At 47.2% G+C, this 18,038-nt stretch overlaps 25 non-coding genes across 25 annotated transcripts; 8 read left to right on the forward strand and 17 right to left on the reverse strand.

Annotated features, from left to right (window-relative positions):
- Positions 1 to 777: 777 nt before the first annotated feature.
- LOC148738605 (U1 spliceosomal RNA) lies at positions 778 to 941 on the reverse strand. The gene has a single exon (XR_015998205.1). It is a non-coding gene; the product is annotated as a U1 spliceosomal RNA (small nuclear RNA).
- Positions 942 to 1,152: 211 nt separating this feature from the next.
- LOC148738606 (U2 spliceosomal RNA) lies at positions 1,153 to 1,344 on the reverse strand. The gene has a single exon (XR_015997517.1). It is a non-coding gene; the product is annotated as a U2 spliceosomal RNA (small nuclear RNA).
- Positions 1,345 to 1,813: 469 nt separating this feature from the next.
- LOC148738607 (5S ribosomal RNA) lies at positions 1,814 to 1,932 on the forward strand. Its single transcript, XR_015998014.1, has one exon. It is a non-coding gene; the product is annotated as a 5S ribosomal RNA (ribosomal RNA).
- Positions 1,933 to 2,903: 971 nt separating this feature from the next.
- On the reverse strand, positions 2,904 to 3,067 carry LOC148738608 (U1 spliceosomal RNA). Its single transcript, XR_015998216.1, has one exon. It is a non-coding gene; the product is annotated as a U1 spliceosomal RNA (small nuclear RNA).
- Positions 3,068 to 3,278: 211 nt separating this feature from the next.
- On the reverse strand, positions 3,279 to 3,470 carry LOC148738609 (U2 spliceosomal RNA). The gene has a single exon (XR_015997518.1). It is a non-coding gene; the product is annotated as a U2 spliceosomal RNA (small nuclear RNA).
- Positions 3,471 to 3,939: 469 nt separating this feature from the next.
- LOC148738610 (5S ribosomal RNA) lies at positions 3,940 to 4,058 on the forward strand. Its single transcript, XR_015998016.1, has one exon. It is a non-coding gene; the product is annotated as a 5S ribosomal RNA (ribosomal RNA).
- A 971-nt stretch (positions 4,059 to 5,029) lies between these two features.
- LOC148738611 (U1 spliceosomal RNA) lies at positions 5,030 to 5,193 on the reverse strand. The gene has a single exon (XR_015997462.1). It is a non-coding gene; the product is annotated as a U1 spliceosomal RNA (small nuclear RNA).
- A 211-nt stretch (positions 5,194 to 5,404) lies between these two features.
- On the reverse strand, positions 5,405 to 5,596 carry LOC148738612 (U2 spliceosomal RNA). The gene has a single exon (XR_015997519.1). It is a non-coding gene; the product is annotated as a U2 spliceosomal RNA (small nuclear RNA).
- A 469-nt stretch (positions 5,597 to 6,065) lies between these two features.
- On the forward strand, positions 6,066 to 6,184 carry LOC148738613 (5S ribosomal RNA). The gene has a single exon (XR_015998017.1). It is a non-coding gene; the product is annotated as a 5S ribosomal RNA (ribosomal RNA).
- A 971-nt stretch (positions 6,185 to 7,155) lies between these two features.
- On the reverse strand, positions 7,156 to 7,319 carry LOC148738614 (U1 spliceosomal RNA). Its single transcript, XR_015997470.1, has one exon. It is a non-coding gene; the product is annotated as a U1 spliceosomal RNA (small nuclear RNA).
- Positions 7,320 to 7,530: 211 nt separating this feature from the next.
- Positions 7,531 to 7,722, reverse strand: LOC148738615 (U2 spliceosomal RNA). Its single transcript, XR_015997520.1, has one exon. It is a non-coding gene; the product is annotated as a U2 spliceosomal RNA (small nuclear RNA).
- A 469-nt stretch (positions 7,723 to 8,191) lies between these two features.
- Positions 8,192 to 8,310, forward strand: LOC148738616 (5S ribosomal RNA). Its single transcript, XR_015998018.1, has one exon. It is a non-coding gene; the product is annotated as a 5S ribosomal RNA (ribosomal RNA).
- A 971-nt stretch (positions 8,311 to 9,281) lies between these two features.
- On the reverse strand, positions 9,282 to 9,445 carry LOC148738617 (U1 spliceosomal RNA). Its single transcript, XR_015997478.1, has one exon. It is a non-coding gene; the product is annotated as a U1 spliceosomal RNA (small nuclear RNA).
- A 211-nt stretch (positions 9,446 to 9,656) lies between these two features.
- Positions 9,657 to 9,848, reverse strand: LOC148738618 (U2 spliceosomal RNA). Its single transcript, XR_015997521.1, has one exon. It is a non-coding gene; the product is annotated as a U2 spliceosomal RNA (small nuclear RNA).
- A 469-nt stretch (positions 9,849 to 10,317) lies between these two features.
- Positions 10,318 to 10,436, forward strand: LOC148738619 (5S ribosomal RNA). The gene has a single exon (XR_015998019.1). It is a non-coding gene; the product is annotated as a 5S ribosomal RNA (ribosomal RNA).
- Positions 10,437 to 11,407: 971 nt separating this feature from the next.
- On the reverse strand, positions 11,408 to 11,571 carry LOC148738620 (U1 spliceosomal RNA). The gene has a single exon (XR_015997490.1). It is a non-coding gene; the product is annotated as a U1 spliceosomal RNA (small nuclear RNA).
- Positions 11,572 to 11,782: 211 nt separating this feature from the next.
- Positions 11,783 to 11,974, reverse strand: LOC148738621 (U2 spliceosomal RNA). The gene has a single exon (XR_015997522.1). It is a non-coding gene; the product is annotated as a U2 spliceosomal RNA (small nuclear RNA).
- Positions 11,975 to 12,443: 469 nt separating this feature from the next.
- LOC148738622 (5S ribosomal RNA) lies at positions 12,444 to 12,562 on the forward strand. Its single transcript, XR_015998020.1, has one exon. It is a non-coding gene; the product is annotated as a 5S ribosomal RNA (ribosomal RNA).
- Positions 12,563 to 13,533: 971 nt separating this feature from the next.
- On the reverse strand, positions 13,534 to 13,697 carry LOC148738623 (U1 spliceosomal RNA). The gene has a single exon (XR_015997501.1). It is a non-coding gene; the product is annotated as a U1 spliceosomal RNA (small nuclear RNA).
- A 211-nt stretch (positions 13,698 to 13,908) lies between these two features.
- Positions 13,909 to 14,100, reverse strand: LOC148738624 (U2 spliceosomal RNA). The gene has a single exon (XR_015997523.1). It is a non-coding gene; the product is annotated as a U2 spliceosomal RNA (small nuclear RNA).
- Positions 14,101 to 14,569: 469 nt separating this feature from the next.
- Positions 14,570 to 14,688, forward strand: LOC148738625 (5S ribosomal RNA). Its single transcript, XR_015998021.1, has one exon. It is a non-coding gene; the product is annotated as a 5S ribosomal RNA (ribosomal RNA).
- Positions 14,689 to 15,659: 971 nt separating this feature from the next.
- LOC148738626 (U1 spliceosomal RNA) lies at positions 15,660 to 15,823 on the reverse strand. Its single transcript, XR_015997513.1, has one exon. It is a non-coding gene; the product is annotated as a U1 spliceosomal RNA (small nuclear RNA).
- Positions 15,824 to 16,034: 211 nt separating this feature from the next.
- On the reverse strand, positions 16,035 to 16,226 carry LOC148738627 (U2 spliceosomal RNA). Its single transcript, XR_015997524.1, has one exon. It is a non-coding gene; the product is annotated as a U2 spliceosomal RNA (small nuclear RNA).
- A 469-nt stretch (positions 16,227 to 16,695) lies between these two features.
- Positions 16,696 to 16,814, forward strand: LOC148738628 (5S ribosomal RNA). The gene has a single exon (XR_015998022.1). It is a non-coding gene; the product is annotated as a 5S ribosomal RNA (ribosomal RNA).
- Positions 16,815 to 17,785: 971 nt separating this feature from the next.
- LOC148738629 (U1 spliceosomal RNA) lies at positions 17,786 to 17,949 on the reverse strand. Its single transcript, XR_015997525.1, has one exon. It is a non-coding gene; the product is annotated as a U1 spliceosomal RNA (small nuclear RNA).
- Positions 17,950 to 18,038: the final 89 nt, after the last annotated feature.

Here is an 18,038-nt window from a genome sequence, read left to right on the forward strand (position 1 = left end):
CGATGGCGCGCGCTCGAGATCTCAACACATTGTTGTGACAAATTCCACATTTGTACGTGACATCGAATCATTCGCACGCTCCCACGAATCACAAATAGGAAAACACGCACACTTTTACAGCACTTTCAAGGCCTCAAGACATGTCAAAACATTCCCACGATTAATAGAGGCGGATGGATTCAAAGTGACTGAAACGAAGCGAAGCGGCAACAGGTTCCACATTTTTACTTACTCGTCTGCCTCTTTGTTTGCTCGCTCGCTGGAACGAACGTTCCCTCCTCTCGCTCGCTCGCAATAAGAAATACATGACAACAAAACCTCGCCTGCCACAGGTATGGTTGACAATGTACTCACGTTTCTAAAACAAATGCTTTTCTTGCCCATGTATCGTTCGTTCTTTGCTTAGTCCATCCGTCGGTTAGTTAGTCAGTCACTCCTCCGCTTGGTTTCCTCTCCTTTTCTTTCGCAAACAAACGAACAAAATAATGCAGAAAGCACACACATCTATCTACAACAGCTCTACTCACATCCTCACAAAAACTCACCTTCATTTACAATCACTTCTATTCCTCCAAATCTCTCTGCCAACACGCAGGCCACTTCTGTCTGTCTCTCTTTCTTTCCATGGCTTTTTGCTTTCTTTTTCCCTTGCTGCTCTTCTTCTCTCTTCATTCCAGTTCCAGTTCCAGTTCACCCTGTTTAACGGTCAACTCCAAAATCAAGATCAATTCATTAGTCAGTCAGGGGTTAAGGGCAAGATATTTTACATCAGCTTTTCGGGGACGAGCGCGAACGCAGGTCCCCACTACCAGAAATTATACGCTCGAGTTACCCACATTTGGGGTAATCGCAAGGGTCAACCCAGTCCAAGTGCAATGAAAGGGCCTCGCCTTGAGAGGACTGCCTCCTTGATCACAGTACCTCCCGCGTCAGGTAAGTATGCCTGAAAGGCATACGCTTGCCGTGGTAAAACTCTCCCTCACCTATGTCCTTGTGGTACTGCTTTGCACGCTTCAAATCAGCCAGTGTCAGTTGCCGCCTTGGCCCGTCATGTCTTTTTCCGCCTTCCCTTTGGAGCTGCAGGGCTCCTGTGCACAGAAGAGAATGCTATAGTCATTATTTTTCCTTTCATTAAATGTGTCTTCCCCAAAAGGGAAGTGGGCCACACTCGGAGGTAGTGCTATACCGAGGCAACCCGTGGCTGGGACGAGGCAAGCCTCTTTTCCACAGCCCAGTTCCAAAAATCAGTTTAATATATGAGCTACTCAATGAGCAGCGTATCAGATATTAAGCTGATAAGAACAGATACTACACTTGATCTTAGCCAAAAGGCCGAGAAGCGATACCCACCAATACCCTCAATCAAGGGGGTGGTAGAGGGATCCTTCCCACAGTATATGGTGGATAGTAGCAGGTAGCCCCCAGAAGCCCTTGCGAGTCCCAAAAACGGACCCAGTGGCTCATCGGTTGGTAATCTTCTCATTGTAACTTTAAGACGCCAGCCACATACACTTAACTAACAAGATGGTGTTCTTTAGAATATTTACCAAACTTGATTTATCTCTATACTCCCCCCCCCCACCCCACCCCCAGTGAGATATATTGCCTCAAATGGACGCTTCTCAAGATGTGCGCGGGCTCTAGGAGATGACGTTTGGCTTAGGGTCTAGGCTACCAAATTTAGGGTTAGGGTAACGATTTTGGGGTTAGGGTTAGGGTAACGATGTTGGGGTTTAGGGTTAGAGTAACCAAATTAGGGCTAGTACAGATCAAACATAACCGATAACCAGCCAAATTTCAGCTGTTTTCCCTTGTCTACGACCATACCACAGGGAAAGCACCGGTTCTCGTCCGATCACCGAAGTTAAGCCCTGTCGGGCGGGGTTAGTACTTGGATGGGTGACCGCCTGGGAATACCCCGTGTTGTAGGCTTCATTTTTTCCTTTGCTTACTCTCTCAACGTTTTATCCGGGTAAACCGCTTCCGATACTCACGGCGTCCCGTAGACGAGTGAGGAGTAAAAGAAAAACTAACATAACAGGGAGGAGAGAAATCATTTTGCCACAACTTGCCGAGCTTGTGGCCAAAATCATTTCCCAATGCAAGAGAGCGAGCAAACGAAGGAGCGATGGCGCGCGCTCGAGATCTCAACACATTGTTGTGACAAATTCCACATTTGTACGTGACATCGAATCATTCGCACGCTCCCACGAATCACAAATAGGAAAACACGCACACTTTTACAGCACTTTCAAGGCCTCAAGACATGTCAAAACATTCCCACGATTAATAGAGGCGGATGGATTCAAAGTGACTGAAACGAAGCGAAGCGGCAACAGGTTCCACATTTTTACTTACTCGTCTGCCTCTTTGTTTGCTCGCTCGCTGGAACGAACGTTCCCTCCTCTCGCTCGCTCGCAATAAGAAATACATGACAACAAAACCTCGCCTGCCACAGGTATGGTTGACAATGTACTCACGTTTCTAAAACAAATGCTTTTCTTGCCCATGTATCGTTCGTTCTTTGCTTAGTCCATCCGTCGGTTAGTTAGTCAGTCACTCCTCCGCTTGGTTTCCTCTCCTTTTCTTTCGCAAACAAACGAACAAAATAATGCAGAAAGCACACACATCTATCTACAACAGCTCTACTCACATCCTCACAAAAACTCACCTTCATTTACAATCACTTCTATTCCTCCAAATCTCTCTGCCAACACGCAGGCCACTTCTGTCTGTCTCTCTTTCTTTCCATGGCTTTTTGCTTTCTTTTTCCCTTGCTGCTCTTCTTCTCTCTTCATTCCAGTTCCAGTTCCAGTTCACCCTGTTTAACGGTCAACTCCAAAATCAAGATCAATTCATTAGTCAGTCAGGGGTTAAGGGCAAGATATTTTACATCAGCTTTTCGGGGACGAGCGCGAACGCAGGTCCCCACTACCAGAAATTATACGCTCGAGTTACCCACATTTGGGGTAATCGCAAGGGTCAACCCAGTCCAAGTGCAATGAAAGGGCCTCGCCTTGAGAGGACTGCCTCCTTGATCACAGTACCTCCCGCGTCAGGTAAGTATGCCTGAAAGGCATACGCTTGCCGTGGTAAAACTCTCCCTCACCTATGTCCTTGTGGTACTGCTTTGCACGCTTCAAATCAGCCAGTGTCAGTTGCCGCCTTGGCCCGTCATGTCTTTTTCCGCCTTCCCTTTGGAGCTGCAGGGCTCCTGTGCACAGAAGAGAATGCTATAGTCATTATTTTTCCTTTCATTAAATGTGTCTTCCCCAAAAGGGAAGTGGGCCACACTCGGAGGTAGTGCTATACCGAGGCAACCCGTGGCTGGGACGAGGCAAGCCTCTTTTCCACAGCCCAGTTCCAAAAATCAGTTTAATATATGAGCTACTCAATGAGCAGCGTATCAGATATTAAGCTGATAAGAACAGATACTACACTTGATCTTAGCCAAAAGGCCGAGAAGCGATACCCACCAATACCCTCAATCAAGGGGGTGGTAGAGGGATCCTTCCCACAGTATATGGTGGATAGTAGCAGGTAGCCCCCAGAAGCCCTTGCGAGTCCCAAAAACGGACCCAGTGGCTCATCGGTTGGTAATCTTCTCATTGTAACTTTAAGACGCCAGCCACATACACTTAACTAACAAGATGGTGTTCTTTAGAATATTTACCAAACTTGATTTATCTCTATACTCCCCCCCCCCACCCCACCCCCAGTGAGATATATTGCCTCAAATGGACGCTTCTCAAGATGTGCGCGGGCTCTAGGAGATGACGTTTGGCTTAGGGTCTAGGCTACCAAATTTAGGGTTAGGGTAACGATTTTGGGGTTAGGGTTAGGGTAACGATGTTGGGGTTTAGGGTTAGAGTAACCAAATTAGGGCTAGTACAGATCAAACATAACCGATAACCAGCCAAATTTCAGCTGTTTTCCCTTGTCTACGACCATACCACAGGGAAAGCACCGGTTCTCGTCCGATCACCGAAGTTAAGCCCTGTCGGGCGGGGTTAGTACTTGGATGGGTGACCGCCTGGGAATACCCCGTGTTGTAGGCTTCATTTTTTCCTTTGCTTACTCTCTCAACGTTTTATCCGGGTAAACCGCTTCCGATACTCACGGCGTCCCGTAGACGAGTGAGGAGTAAAAGAAAAACTAACATAACAGGGAGGAGAGAAATCATTTTGCCACAACTTGCCGAGCTTGTGGCCAAAATCATTTCCCAATGCAAGAGAGCGAGCAAACGAAGGAGCGATGGCGCGCGCTCGAGATCTCAACACATTGTTGTGACAAATTCCACATTTGTACGTGACATCGAATCATTCGCACGCTCCCACGAATCACAAATAGGAAAACACGCACACTTTTACAGCACTTTCAAGGCCTCAAGACATGTCAAAACATTCCCACGATTAATAGAGGCGGATGGATTCAAAGTGACTGAAACGAAGCGAAGCGGCAACAGGTTCCACATTTTTACTTACTCGTCTGCCTCTTTGTTTGCTCGCTCGCTGGAACGAACGTTCCCTCCTCTCGCTCGCTCGCAATAAGAAATACATGACAACAAAACCTCGCCTGCCACAGGTATGGTTGACAATGTACTCACGTTTCTAAAACAAATGCTTTTCTTGCCCATGTATCGTTCGTTCTTTGCTTAGTCCATCCGTCGGTTAGTTAGTCAGTCACTCCTCCGCTTGGTTTCCTCTCCTTTTCTTTCGCAAACAAACGAACAAAATAATGCAGAAAGCACACACATCTATCTACAACAGCTCTACTCACATCCTCACAAAAACTCACCTTCATTTACAATCACTTCTATTCCTCCAAATCTCTCTGCCAACACGCAGGCCACTTCTGTCTGTCTCTCTTTCTTTCCATGGCTTTTTGCTTTCTTTTTCCCTTGCTGCTCTTCTTCTCTCTTCATTCCAGTTCCAGTTCCAGTTCACCCTGTTTAACGGTCAACTCCAAAATCAAGATCAATTCATTAGTCAGTCAGGGGTTAAGGGCAAGATATTTTACATCAGCTTTTCGGGGACGAGCGCGAACGCAGGTCCCCACTACCAGAAATTATACGCTCGAGTTACCCACATTTGGGGTAATCGCAAGGGTCAACCCAGTCCAAGTGCAATGAAAGGGCCTCGCCTTGAGAGGACTGCCTCCTTGATCACAGTACCTCCCGCGTCAGGTAAGTATGCCTGAAAGGCATACGCTTGCCGTGGTAAAACTCTCCCTCACCTATGTCCTTGTGGTACTGCTTTGCACGCTTCAAATCAGCCAGTGTCAGTTGCCGCCTTGGCCCGTCATGTCTTTTTCCGCCTTCCCTTTGGAGCTGCAGGGCTCCTGTGCACAGAAGAGAATGCTATAGTCATTATTTTTCCTTTCATTAAATGTGTCTTCCCCAAAAGGGAAGTGGGCCACACTCGGAGGTAGTGCTATACCGAGGCAACCCGTGGCTGGGACGAGGCAAGCCTCTTTTCCACAGCCCAGTTCCAAAAATCAGTTTAATATATGAGCTACTCAATGAGCAGCGTATCAGATATTAAGCTGATAAGAACAGATACTACACTTGATCTTAGCCAAAAGGCCGAGAAGCGATACCCACCAATACCCTCAATCAAGGGGGTGGTAGAGGGATCCTTCCCACAGTATATGGTGGATAGTAGCAGGTAGCCCCCAGAAGCCCTTGCGAGTCCCAAAAACGGACCCAGTGGCTCATCGGTTGGTAATCTTCTCATTGTAACTTTAAGACGCCAGCCACATACACTTAACTAACAAGATGGTGTTCTTTAGAATATTTACCAAACTTGATTTATCTCTATACTCCCCCCCCCCACCCCACCCCCAGTGAGATATATTGCCTCAAATGGACGCTTCTCAAGATGTGCGCGGGCTCTAGGAGATGACGTTTGGCTTAGGGTCTAGGCTACCAAATTTAGGGTTAGGGTAACGATTTTGGGGTTAGGGTTAGGGTAACGATGTTGGGGTTTAGGGTTAGAGTAACCAAATTAGGGCTAGTACAGATCAAACATAACCGATAACCAGCCAAATTTCAGCTGTTTTCCCTTGTCTACGACCATACCACAGGGAAAGCACCGGTTCTCGTCCGATCACCGAAGTTAAGCCCTGTCGGGCGGGGTTAGTACTTGGATGGGTGACCGCCTGGGAATACCCCGTGTTGTAGGCTTCATTTTTTCCTTTGCTTACTCTCTCAACGTTTTATCCGGGTAAACCGCTTCCGATACTCACGGCGTCCCGTAGACGAGTGAGGAGTAAAAGAAAAACTAACATAACAGGGAGGAGAGAAATCATTTTGCCACAACTTGCCGAGCTTGTGGCCAAAATCATTTCCCAATGCAAGAGAGCGAGCAAACGAAGGAGCGATGGCGCGCGCTCGAGATCTCAACACATTGTTGTGACAAATTCCACATTTGTACGTGACATCGAATCATTCGCACGCTCCCACGAATCACAAATAGGAAAACACGCACACTTTTACAGCACTTTCAAGGCCTCAAGACATGTCAAAACATTCCCACGATTAATAGAGGCGGATGGATTCAAAGTGACTGAAACGAAGCGAAGCGGCAACAGGTTCCACATTTTTACTTACTCGTCTGCCTCTTTGTTTGCTCGCTCGCTGGAACGAACGTTCCCTCCTCTCGCTCGCTCGCAATAAGAAATACATGACAACAAAACCTCGCCTGCCACAGGTATGGTTGACAATGTACTCACGTTTCTAAAACAAATGCTTTTCTTGCCCATGTATCGTTCGTTCTTTGCTTAGTCCATCCGTCGGTTAGTTAGTCAGTCACTCCTCCGCTTGGTTTCCTCTCCTTTTCTTTCGCAAACAAACGAACAAAATAATGCAGAAAGCACACACATCTATCTACAACAGCTCTACTCACATCCTCACAAAAACTCACCTTCATTTACAATCACTTCTATTCCTCCAAATCTCTCTGCCAACACGCAGGCCACTTCTGTCTGTCTCTCTTTCTTTCCATGGCTTTTTGCTTTCTTTTTCCCTTGCTGCTCTTCTTCTCTCTTCATTCCAGTTCCAGTTCCAGTTCACCCTGTTTAACGGTCAACTCCAAAATCAAGATCAATTCATTAGTCAGTCAGGGGTTAAGGGCAAGATATTTTACATCAGCTTTTCGGGGACGAGCGCGAACGCAGGTCCCCACTACCAGAAATTATACGCTCGAGTTACCCACATTTGGGGTAATCGCAAGGGTCAACCCAGTCCAAGTGCAATGAAAGGGCCTCGCCTTGAGAGGACTGCCTCCTTGATCACAGTACCTCCCGCGTCAGGTAAGTATGCCTGAAAGGCATACGCTTGCCGTGGTAAAACTCTCCCTCACCTATGTCCTTGTGGTACTGCTTTGCACGCTTCAAATCAGCCAGTGTCAGTTGCCGCCTTGGCCCGTCATGTCTTTTTCCGCCTTCCCTTTGGAGCTGCAGGGCTCCTGTGCACAGAAGAGAATGCTATAGTCATTATTTTTCCTTTCATTAAATGTGTCTTCCCCAAAAGGGAAGTGGGCCACACTCGGAGGTAGTGCTATACCGAGGCAACCCGTGGCTGGGACGAGGCAAGCCTCTTTTCCACAGCCCAGTTCCAAAAATCAGTTTAATATATGAGCTACTCAATGAGCAGCGTATCAGATATTAAGCTGATAAGAACAGATACTACACTTGATCTTAGCCAAAAGGCCGAGAAGCGATACCCACCAATACCCTCAATCAAGGGGGTGGTAGAGGGATCCTTCCCACAGTATATGGTGGATAGTAGCAGGTAGCCCCCAGAAGCCCTTGCGAGTCCCAAAAACGGACCCAGTGGCTCATCGGTTGGTAATCTTCTCATTGTAACTTTAAGACGCCAGCCACATACACTTAACTAACAAGATGGTGTTCTTTAGAATATTTACCAAACTTGATTTATCTCTATACTCCCCCCCCCCACCCCACCCCCAGTGAGATATATTGCCTCAAATGGACGCTTCTCAAGATGTGCGCGGGCTCTAGGAGATGACGTTTGGCTTAGGGTCTAGGCTACCAAATTTAGGGTTAGGGTAACGATTTTGGGGTTAGGGTTAGGGTAACGATGTTGGGGTTTAGGGTTAGAGTAACCAAATTAGGGCTAGTACAGATCAAACATAACCGATAACCAGCCAAATTTCAGCTGTTTTCCCTTGTCTACGACCATACCACAGGGAAAGCACCGGTTCTCGTCCGATCACCGAAGTTAAGCCCTGTCGGGCGGGGTTAGTACTTGGATGGGTGACCGCCTGGGAATACCCCGTGTTGTAGGCTTCATTTTTTCCTTTGCTTACTCTCTCAACGTTTTATCCGGGTAAACCGCTTCCGATACTCACGGCGTCCCGTAGACGAGTGAGGAGTAAAAGAAAAACTAACATAACAGGGAGGAGAGAAATCATTTTGCCACAACTTGCCGAGCTTGTGGCCAAAATCATTTCCCAATGCAAGAGAGCGAGCAAACGAAGGAGCGATGGCGCGCGCTCGAGATCTCAACACATTGTTGTGACAAATTCCACATTTGTACGTGACATCGAATCATTCGCACGCTCCCACGAATCACAAATAGGAAAACACGCACACTTTTACAGCACTTTCAAGGCCTCAAGACATGTCAAAACATTCCCACGATTAATAGAGGCGGATGGATTCAAAGTGACTGAAACGAAGCGAAGCGGCAACAGGTTCCACATTTTTACTTACTCGTCTGCCTCTTTGTTTGCTCGCTCGCTGGAACGAACGTTCCCTCCTCTCGCTCGCTCGCAATAAGAAATACATGACAACAAAACCTCGCCTGCCACAGGTATGGTTGACAATGTACTCACGTTTCTAAAACAAATGCTTTTCTTGCCCATGTATCGTTCGTTCTTTGCTTAGTCCATCCGTCGGTTAGTTAGTCAGTCACTCCTCCGCTTGGTTTCCTCTCCTTTTCTTTCGCAAACAAACGAACAAAATAATGCAGAAAGCACACACATCTATCTACAACAGCTCTACTCACATCCTCACAAAAACTCACCTTCATTTACAATCACTTCTATTCCTCCAAATCTCTCTGCCAACACGCAGGCCACTTCTGTCTGTCTCTCTTTCTTTCCATGGCTTTTTGCTTTCTTTTTCCCTTGCTGCTCTTCTTCTCTCTTCATTCCAGTTCCAGTTCCAGTTCACCCTGTTTAACGGTCAACTCCAAAATCAAGATCAATTCATTAGTCAGTCAGGGGTTAAGGGCAAGATATTTTACATCAGCTTTTCGGGGACGAGCGCGAACGCAGGTCCCCACTACCAGAAATTATACGCTCGAGTTACCCACATTTGGGGTAATCGCAAGGGTCAACCCAGTCCAAGTGCAATGAAAGGGCCTCGCCTTGAGAGGACTGCCTCCTTGATCACAGTACCTCCCGCGTCAGGTAAGTATGCCTGAAAGGCATACGCTTGCCGTGGTAAAACTCTCCCTCACCTATGTCCTTGTGGTACTGCTTTGCACGCTTCAAATCAGCCAGTGTCAGTTGCCGCCTTGGCCCGTCATGTCTTTTTCCGCCTTCCCTTTGGAGCTGCAGGGCTCCTGTGCACAGAAGAGAATGCTATAGTCATTATTTTTCCTTTCATTAAATGTGTCTTCCCCAAAAGGGAAGTGGGCCACACTCGGAGGTAGTGCTATACCGAGGCAACCCGTGGCTGGGACGAGGCAAGCCTCTTTTCCACAGCCCAGTTCCAAAAATCAGTTTAATATATGAGCTACTCAATGAGCAGCGTATCAGATATTAAGCTGATAAGAACAGATACTACACTTGATCTTAGCCAAAAGGCCGAGAAGCGATACCCACCAATACCCTCAATCAAGGGGGTGGTAGAGGGATCCTTCCCACAGTATATGGTGGATAGTAGCAGGTAGCCCCCAGAAGCCCTTGCGAGTCCCAAAAACGGACCCAGTGGCTCATCGGTTGGTAATCTTCTCATTGTAACTTTAAGACGCCAGCCACATACACTTAACTAACAAGATGGTGTTCTTTAGAATATTTACCAAACTTGATTTATCTCTATACTCCCCCCCCCCACCCCACCCCCAGTGAGATATATTGCCTCAAATGGACGCTTCTCAAGATGTGCGCGGGCTCTAGGAGATGACGTTTGGCTTAGGGTCTAGGCTACCAAATTTAGGGTTAGGGTAACGATTTTGGGGTTAGGGTTAGGGTAACGATGTTGGGGTTTAGGGTTAGAGTAACCAAATTAGGGCTAGTACAGATCAAACATAACCGATAACCAGCCAAATTTCAGCTGTTTTCCCTTGTCTACGACCATACCACAGGGAAAGCACCGGTTCTCGTCCGATCACCGAAGTTAAGCCCTGTCGGGCGGGGTTAGTACTTGGATGGGTGACCGCCTGGGAATACCCCGTGTTGTAGGCTTCATTTTTTCCTTTGCTTACTCTCTCAACGTTTTATCCGGGTAAACCGCTTCCGATACTCACGGCGTCCCGTAGACGAGTGAGGAGTAAAAGAAAAACTAACATAACAGGGAGGAGAGAAATCATTTTGCCACAACTTGCCGAGCTTGTGGCCAAAATCATTTCCCAATGCAAGAGAGCGAGCAAACGAAGGAGCGATGGCGCGCGCTCGAGATCTCAACACATTGTTGTGACAAATTCCACATTTGTACGTGACATCGAATCATTCGCACGCTCCCACGAATCACAAATAGGAAAACACGCACACTTTTACAGCACTTTCAAGGCCTCAAGACATGTCAAAACATTCCCACGATTAATAGAGGCGGATGGATTCAAAGTGACTGAAACGAAGCGAAGCGGCAACAGGTTCCACATTTTTACTTACTCGTCTGCCTCTTTGTTTGCTCGCTCGCTGGAACGAACGTTCCCTCCTCTCGCTCGCTCGCAATAAGAAATACATGACAACAAAACCTCGCCTGCCACAGGTATGGTTGACAATGTACTCACGTTTCTAAAACAAATGCTTTTCTTGCCCATGTATCGTTCGTTCTTTGCTTAGTCCATCCGTCGGTTAGTTAGTCAGTCACTCCTCCGCTTGGTTTCCTCTCCTTTTCTTTCGCAAACAAACGAACAAAATAATGCAGAAAGCACACACATCTATCTACAACAGCTCTACTCACATCCTCACAAAAACTCACCTTCATTTACAATCACTTCTATTCCTCCAAATCTCTCTGCCAACACGCAGGCCACTTCTGTCTGTCTCTCTTTCTTTCCATGGCTTTTTGCTTTCTTTTTCCCTTGCTGCTCTTCTTCTCTCTTCATTCCAGTTCCAGTTCCAGTTCACCCTGTTTAACGGTCAACTCCAAAATCAAGATCAATTCATTAGTCAGTCAGGGGTTAAGGGCAAGATATTTTACATCAGCTTTTCGGGGACGAGCGCGAACGCAGGTCCCCACTACCAGAAATTATACGCTCGAGTTACCCACATTTGGGGTAATCGCAAGGGTCAACCCAGTCCAAGTGCAATGAAAGGGCCTCGCCTTGAGAGGACTGCCTCCTTGATCACAGTACCTCCCGCGTCAGGTAAGTATGCCTGAAAGGCATACGCTTGCCGTGGTAAAACTCTCCCTCACCTATGTCCTTGTGGTACTGCTTTGCACGCTTCAAATCAGCCAGTGTCAGTTGCCGCCTTGGCCCGTCATGTCTTTTTCCGCCTTCCCTTTGGAGCTGCAGGGCTCCTGTGCACAGAAGAGAATGCTATAGTCATTATTTTTCCTTTCATTAAATGTGTCTTCCCCAAAAGGGAAGTGGGCCACACTCGGAGGTAGTGCTATACCGAGGCAACCCGTGGCTGGGACGAGGCAAGCCTCTTTTCCACAGCCCAGTTCCAAAAATCAGTTTAATATATGAGCTACTCAATGAGCAGCGTATCAGATATTAAGCTGATAAGAACAGATACTACACTTGATCTTAGCCAAAAGGCCGAGAAGCGATACCCACCAATACCCTCAATCAAGGGGGTGGTAGAGGGATCCTTCCCACAGTATATGGTGGATAGTAGCAGGTAGCCCCCAGAAGCCCTTGCGAGTCCCAAAAACGGACCCAGTGGCTCATCGGTTGGTAATCTTCTCATTGTAACTTTAAGACGCCAGCCACATACACTTAACTAACAAGATGGTGTTCTTTAGAATATTTACCAAACTTGATTTATCTCTATACTCCCCCCCCCCACCCCACCCCCAGTGAGATATATTGCCTCAAATGGACGCTTCTCAAGATGTGCGCGGGCTCTAGGAGATGACGTTTGGCTTAGGGTCTAGGCTACCAAATTTAGGGTTAGGGTAACGATTTTGGGGTTAGGGTTAGGGTAACGATGTTGGGGTTTAGGGTTAGAGTAACCAAATTAGGGCTAGTACAGATCAAACATAACCGATAACCAGCCAAATTTCAGCTGTTTTCCCTTGTCTACGACCATACCACAGGGAAAGCACCGGTTCTCGTCCGATCACCGAAGTTAAGCCCTGTCGGGCGGGGTTAGTACTTGGATGGGTGACCGCCTGGGAATACCCCGTGTTGTAGGCTTCATTTTTTCCTTTGCTTACTCTCTCAACGTTTTATCCGGGTAAACCGCTTCCGATACTCACGGCGTCCCGTAGACGAGTGAGGAGTAAAAGAAAAACTAACATAACAGGGAGGAGAGAAATCATTTTGCCACAACTTGCCGAGCTTGTGGCCAAAATCATTTCCCAATGCAAGAGAGCGAGCAAACGAAGGAGCGATGGCGCGCGCTCGAGATCTCAACACATTGTTGTGACAAATTCCACATTTGTACGTGACATCGAATCATTCGCACGCTCCCACGAATCACAAATAGGAAAACACGCACACTTTTACAGCACTTTCAAGGCCTCAAGACATGTCAAAACATTCCCACGATTAATAGAGGCGGATGGATTCAAAGTGACTGAAACGAAGCGAAGCGGCAACAGGTTCCACATTTTTACTTACTCGTCTGCCTCTTTGTTTGCTCGCTCGCTGGAACGAACGTTCCCTCCTCTCGCTCGCTCGCAATAAGAAATACATGACAACAAAACCTCGCCTGCCACAGGTATGGTTGACAATGTACTCACGTTTCTAAAACAAATGCTTTTCTTGCCCATGTATCGTTCGTTCTTTGCTTAGTCCATCCGTCGGTTAGTTAGTCAGTCACTCCTCCGCTTGGTTTCCTCTCCTTTTCTTTCGCAAACAAACGAACAAAATAATGCAGAAAGCACACACATCTATCTACAACAGCTCTACTCACATCCTCACAAAAACTCACCTTCATTTACAATCACTTCTATTCCTCCAAATCTCTCTGCCAACACGCAGGCCACTTCTGTCTGTCTCTCTTTCTTTCCATGGCTTTTTGCTTTCTTTTTCCCTTGCTGCTCTTCTTCTCTCTTCATTCCAGTTCCAGTTCCAGTTCACCCTGTTTAACGGTCAACTCCAAAATCAAGATCAATTCATTAGTCAGTCAGGGGTTAAGGGCAAGATATTTTACATCAGCTTTTCGGGGACGAGCGCGAACGCAGGTCCCCACTACCAGAAATTATACGCTCGAGTTACCCACATTTGGGGTAATCGCAAGGGTCAACCCAGTCCAAGTGCAATGAAAGGGCCTCGCCTTGAGAGGACTGCCTCCTTGATCACAGTACCTCCCGCGTCAGGTAAGTATGCCTGAAAGGCATACGCTTGCCGTGGTAAAACTCTCCCTCACCTATGTCCTTGTGGTACTGCTTTGCACGCTTCAAATCAGCCAGTGTCAGTTGCCGCCTTGGCCCGTCATGTCTTTTTCCGCCTTCCCTTTGGAGCTGCAGGGCTCCTGTGCACAGAAGAGAATGCTATAGTCATTATTTTTCCTTTCATTAAATGTGTCTTCCCCAAAAGGGAAGTGGGCCACACTCGGAGGTAGTGCTATACCGAGGCAACCCGTGGCTGGGACGAGGCAAGCCTCTTTTCCACAGCCCAGTTCCAAAAATCAGTTTAATATATGAGCTACTCAATGAGCAGCGTATCAGATATTAAGCTGATAAGAACAGATACTACACTTGATCTTAGCCAAAAGGCCGAGAAGCGATACCCACCAATACCCTCAATCAAGGGGGTGGTAGAGGGATCCTTCCCACAGTATATGGTGGATAGTAGCAGGTAGCCCCCAGAAGCCCTTGCGAGTCCCAAAAACGGACCCAGTGGCTCATCGGTTGGTAATCTTCTCATTGTAACTTTAAGACGCCAGCCACATACACTTAACTAACAAGATGGTGTTCTTTAGAATATTTACCAAACTTGATTTATCTCTATACTCCCCCCCCCCACCCCACCCCCAGTGAGATATATTGCCTCAAATGGACGCTTCTCAAGATGTGCGCGGGCTCTAGGAGATGACGTTTGGCTTAGGGTCTAGGCTACCAAATTTAGGGTTAGGGTAACGATTTTGGGGTTAGGGTTAGGGTAACGATGTTGGGGTTTAGGGTTAGAGTAACCAAATTAGGGCTAGTACAGATCAAACATAACCGATAACCAGCCAAATTTCAGCTGTTTTCCCTTGTCTACGACCATACCACAGGGAAAGCACCGGTTCTCGTCCGATCACCGAAGTTAAGCCCTGTCGGGCGGGGTTAGTACTTGGATGGGTGACCGCCTGGGAATACCCCGTGTTGTAGGCTTCATTTTTTCCTTTGCTTACTCTCTCAACGTTTTATCCGGGTAAACCGCTTCCGATACTCACGGCGTCCCGTAGACGAGTGAGGAGTAAAAGAAAAACTAACATAACAGGGAGGAGAGAAATCATTTTGCCACAACTTGCCGAGCTTGTGGCCAAAATCATTTCCCAATGCAAGAGAGCGAGCAAACGAAGGAGCGATGGCGCGCGCTCGAGATCTCAACACATTGTTGTGACAAATTCCACATTTGTACGTGACATCGAATCATTCGCACGCTCCCACGAATCACAAATAGGAAAACACGCACACTTTTACAGCACTTTCAAGGCCTCAAGACATGTCAAAACATTCCCACGATTAATAGAGGCGGATGGATTCAAAGTGACTGAAACGAAGCGAAGCGGCAACAGGTTCCACATTTTTACTTACTCGTCTGCCTCTTTGTTTGCTCGCTCGCTGGAACGAACGTTCCCTCCTCTCGCTCGCTCGCAATAAGAAATACATGACAACAAAACCTCGCCTGCCACAGGTATGGTTGACAATGTACTCACGTTTCTAAAACAAATGCTTTTCTTGCCCATGTATCGTTCGTTCTTTGCTTAGTCCATCCGTCGGTTAGTTAGTCAGTCACTCCTCCGCTTGGTTTCCTCTCCTTTTCTTTCGCAAACAAACGAACAAAATAATGCAGAAAGCACACACATCTATCTACAACAGCTCTACTCACATCCTCACAAAAACTCACCTTCATTTACAATCACTTCTATTCCTCCAAATCTCTCTGCCAACACGCAGGCCACTTCTGTCTGTCTCTCTTTCTTTCCATGGCTTTTTGCTTTCTTTTTCCCTTGCTGCTCTTCTTCTCTCTTCATTCCAGTTCCAGTTCCAGTTCACCCTGTTTAACGGTCAACTCCAAAATCAAGATCAATTCATTAGTCAGTCAGGGGTTAAGGGCAAGATATTTTACATCAGCTTTTCGGGGACGAGCGCGAACGCAGGTCCCCACTACCAGAAATTATACGCTCGAGTTACCCACATTTGGGGTAATCGCAAGGGTCAACCCAGTCCAAGTGCAATGAAAGGGCCTCGCCTTGAGAGGACTGCCTCCTTGATCACAGTACCTCCCGCGTCAGGTAAGTATGCCTGAAAGGCATACGCTTGCCGTGGTAAAACTCTCCCTCACCTATGTCCTTGTGGTACTGCTTTGCACGCTTCAAATCAGCCAGTGTCAGTTGCCGCCTTGGCCCGTCATGTCTTTTTCCGCCTTCCCTTTGGAGCTGCAGGGCTCCTGTGCACAGAAGAGAATGCTATAGTCATTATTTTTCCTTTCATTAAATGTGTCTTCCCCAAAAGGGAAGTGGGCCACACTCGGAGGTAGTGCTATACCGAGGCAACCCGTGGCTGGGACGAGGCAAGCCTCTTTTCCACAGCCCAGTTCCAAAAATCAGTTTAATATATGAGCTACTCAATGAGCAGCGTATCAGATATTAAGCTGATAAGAACAGATACTACACTTGATCTTAGCCAAAAGGCCGAGAAGCGATACCCACCAATACCCTCAATCAAGGGGGTGGTAGAGGGATCCTTCCCACAGTATATGGTGGATAGTAGCAGGTAGCCCCCAGAAGCCCTTGCGAGTCCCAAAAACGGACCCAGTGGCTCATCGGTTGGTAATCTTCTCATTGTAACTTTAAGACGCCAGCCACATACACTTAACTAACAAGATGGTGTTCTTTAGAATATTTACCAAACTTGATTTATCTCTATACTCCCCCCCCCCACCCCACCCCCAGTGAGATATATTGCCTCAAATGGACGCTTCTCAAGATGTGCGCGGGCTCTAGGAGATGACGTTTGGCTTAGGGTCTAGGCTACCAAATTTAGGGTTAGGGTAACGATTTTGGGGTTAGGGTTAGGGTAACGATGTTGGGGTTTAGGGTTAGAGTAACCAAATTAGGGCTAGTACAGATCAAACATAACCGATAACCAGCCAAATTTCAGCTGTTTTCCCTTGTCTACGACCATACCACAGGGAAAGCACCGGTTCTCGTCCGATCACCGAAGTTAAGCCCTGTCGGGCGGGGTTAGTACTTGGATGGGTGACCGCCTGGGAATACCCCGTGTTGTAGGCTTCATTTTTTCCTTTGCTTACTCTCTCAACGTTTTATCCGGGTAAACCGCTTCCGATACTCACGGCGTCCCGTAGACGAGTGAGGAGTAAAAGAAAAACTAACATAACAGGGAGGAGAGAAATCATTTTGCCACAACTTGCCGAGCTTGTGGCCAAAATCATTTCCCAATGCAAGAGAGCGAGCAAACGAAGGAGCGATGGCGCGCGCTCGAGATCTCAACACATTGTTGTGACAAATTCCACATTTGTACGTGACATCGAATCATTCGCACGCTCCCACGAATCACAAATAGGAAAACACGCACACTTTTACAGCACTTTCAAGGCCTCAAGACATGTCAAAACATTCCCACGATTAATAGAGGCGGATGGATTCAAAGTGACTGAAACGAAGCGAAGCGGCAACAGGTTCCACATTTTTACTTACTCGTCTGCCTCTTTGTTTGCTCGCTCGCTGGAACGAACGTTCCCTCCTCTCGCTCGCTCGCAATAAGAAATACATGACAACAAAACCTCGCCTGCCACAGGTATGGTTGACAATGTACTCACGTTTCTAAAACAAATGCTTTTCTTGCCCATGTATCGTTCGTTCTTTGCTTAGTCCATCCGTCGGTTAGTTAGTCAGTCACTCCTCCGCTTGGTTTCCTCTCCTTTTCTTTCGCAAACAAACGAACAAAATAATGCAGAAAGCACACACATCTATCTACAACAGCTCTACTCACATCCTCACAAAAACTCACCTTCATTTACAATCACTTCTATTCCTCCAAATCTCTCTGCCAACACGCAGGCCACTTCTGTCTGTCTCTCTTTCTTTCCATGGCTTTTTGCTTTCTTTTTCCCTTGCTGCTCTTCTTCTCTCTTCATTCCAGTTCCAGTTCCAGTTCACCCTGTTTAACGGTCAACTCCAAAATCAAGATCAATTCATTAGTCAGTCAGGGGTTAAGGGCAAGATATTTTACATCAGCTTTTCGGGGACGAGCGCGAACGCAGGTCCCCACTACCAGAAATTATACGCTCGAGTTACCCACATTTGGGGTAATCGCAAGGGTCAACCCAGTCCAAGTGCAATGAAAGGGCCTCGCCTTGAGAGGACTGCCTCCTTGATCACAGTACCTCCCGCGTCAGGTAAGTATGCCTGAAAGGCATACGCTTGCCGTGGTAAAACTCTCCCTCACCTATGTCCTTGTGGTACTGCTTTGCACGCTTCAAATCAGCCAGTGTC

The sequence above is a fragment of the Stylophora pistillata genome, chromosome 2 (genome assembly GCF_964205215.1).
Source record: "Stylophora pistillata chromosome 2, jaStyPist1.2, whole genome shotgun sequence".
NCBI classification, from domain to species: Eukaryota; Metazoa; Cnidaria; class Anthozoa; order Scleractinia; family Pocilloporidae; genus Stylophora; species Stylophora pistillata.